We start from the raw sequence: 2,475 nt of genomic DNA on the forward strand, positions 1-2,475 counted from the left end.
CACGTCTGGATAAAGCAAAAATCACATAATTTTCACGAGGAAAAGATAAAAGACTATCTCTAAAGAAATCAGTCATATTGGCATCAGAAATCTCAACAATAAAATCTGAAGCAATGCAAAACACCTTCAAAATACTGGTTAAAAATAATAACAAAAAATGCAAAAATTTACACTTTAGAATTACTAATTCAATACGTAAATAGTATTTATGTAAGCAGAAAGTTGTAACATTGCTAAAACAAAATTTAAATTATAAAAATAATTAAATTCATAGTTTATGGTTTTTAATTAACACAAGTAGAGCTACAAATTGATGAGAGATGTGGCACGTGGTTACAACTTCTCAGGGTTTCTTTTTTTTTTTCTCATTTGGCTCAGGGTTGAAGCAAATTTATTTGCATTTTTGAGTGGGGTTGAGAGGGATGGGGATAGTGCAATTTCTATTTACCATTATTTGGAAGATATAGCTTATTGCTACTCTAGCTTTCTAGGAAAGACTGTTACATGACTTCACACTCTGGATCCTGGACCTTGACTTCAGCCCATTTTACCTCATGGAGCCTCAAAATTAAAACTCAAACTTATCTGTATTCACATAGGCCTTCCGGATAAAAGTGGCTTCAGTAATTATTTGTAATTATTACTTCTCCAGACTCTTGCTTTTTATTAATTTGACTTGGTAGATCTTCCTATTTTTCCAGTTATTTGATACACTTGAGATTTTAAAAATAAAAGTATTTTACTCAGCATTTTTACTTGGTTGTTGTGGAAAAGTTGCTTTAAATAACTCAGCTCTGTTTCAGAAATTAAGTAATCTACAAAGTAAAACAGTTATTTTCAAATATTAAATTTGCAAAACTTTTGGGAAATTAGAGATGGATGTATCTGGTACATTGAAACCTAGCTTCACTTCTCTCCATCTGATCCCCATTATTATATTTATATTTTCTAAACTTATAAGAAATGAGGAGCATAACCACATGGTCCAAATAGTATTTTAGGAATTATAATTCTCATATGGGATGCTTAAAAGCTCAAAGACTTAACTTTTAGACATTTTATTTTATATTTGAATACTTTTTTTTTTTTTTTTTTAGGTGAGGCAACCCTTGGTTGACCTCACAGAATGCAAGGACCTTGTCAGCTTACAATCCCTTATTTCTTATTTTTTACGCCTATAGCACCTGGTCTTCCTAGGTGGTCTCCCATTCAAGTACTAACCAGGCTCGACCCTGCTTAGCTTCCGAGATTACATAGGATCAGGCTTGTTCAGGGTGGCATGGCCGTAGACCATATTTGAATACTTCTGTAGAGCAAGATATATTCTTTTAGTTGACTTCAAAATAAAGCTTCAAAAGTTTACCCTTTTCCTGCAAAAACAAATACCAAACACCTAGACAGGCTAAGAGGTATTATCCTTATTTTGAGAAAATATTTTAAAATATATAATGATAAATTTAGGGGCAGCGATATAAATAAATTTAGAGGTAGTACAAAAGGAGATGGAGAGAGTTCTATTTTTGGGGGTCCTCTGTATATAAATAATGTCCAAGATAAGTTTCTCTCTATAGAATCAAGAGGATGTAGGAAGTTTGAAGATAGAGATGAATTTAGAGGAATAATTGAGGAAAATGGGAGAGTTAGTATAGAGGTACAAAAAATATAGGCATCATGTAGGGTCAAGTTAGCATATAGACCACAGAATAGTAGTGAATCTAACAGATAAATTTCTGATTTTTTTTTTCCCCAGTAGTTTGAGAAAAAGGCTGGGATTTATACTGGTTAGATTATTTGTGATTGTAGGTTTGCAGAGCATGCGTGATGAAAAGATAAGATGGAAAGGCATTTCAGGTAAAGGAGAAAGAATAAATAATGTAATAGCTCACGTAATTATGTCAGTCACTAGTGAAAGAAAATTAGACCAGATTTATAATCCGTCTATTGTAAATATAGACCGATCATAGTGATTTGGGGACTGGAGAGTTGGTGAGATTTTATACTATATTTTATTTAAAAAATGAAAGCACACATAAATATCCGATTAAGTCATGAGGCAACAATGCATATTATTGATCTGAATTAGTAATTACTAATTATCAAAGTTTTAACTTTTATTTTTTGTGTTTCTCTAAATTTAGATTGCATGTAGTTCATTGTCACTTAAATTTTAAAGCAAAGTATTCTCATTAGGTTCTCCACTTGATTATTAAGCACTTTGGAATTAAGTTAAACATGAAGAAAAATATTCTCATTGGTCACATTACTAACTCTTTTTCATGCTATAAAATATATATTTGACCTGAGTATACAGTTACTGAGAGCATGATTTTGTTCAGTGATTTTGCATGTACTTTTGTTTCAAAAGTAGATGTAAGGGATGAATTGGTATTCTTAAGTGTGAAACTCCTAGCATAATTTAATTTTAAAATTTCGAACATCCTCTGGACTAATTTTGTCATTCTATCACATTAGTAC

General features: G+C 31.4%; 1 pseudogene; it reads right to left on the reverse strand.

Annotated features, from left to right (window-relative positions):
• Window positions 1–1,172: 1,172 nt before the first annotated feature.
• On the reverse strand, window positions 1,173–1,291 carry LOC112474346 (annotated as a pseudogene).
• Between the last annotated feature and the right edge of the window lie 1,184 nt (window positions 1,292–2,475).

This window comes from Pteropus alecto, unplaced genomic scaffold (assembly GCF_000325575.1).
Source record: "Pteropus alecto unplaced genomic scaffold, ASM32557v1 scaffold79, whole genome shotgun sequence".
NCBI classification, from domain to species: Eukaryota; Metazoa; Chordata; class Mammalia; order Chiroptera; family Pteropodidae; genus Pteropus; species Pteropus alecto.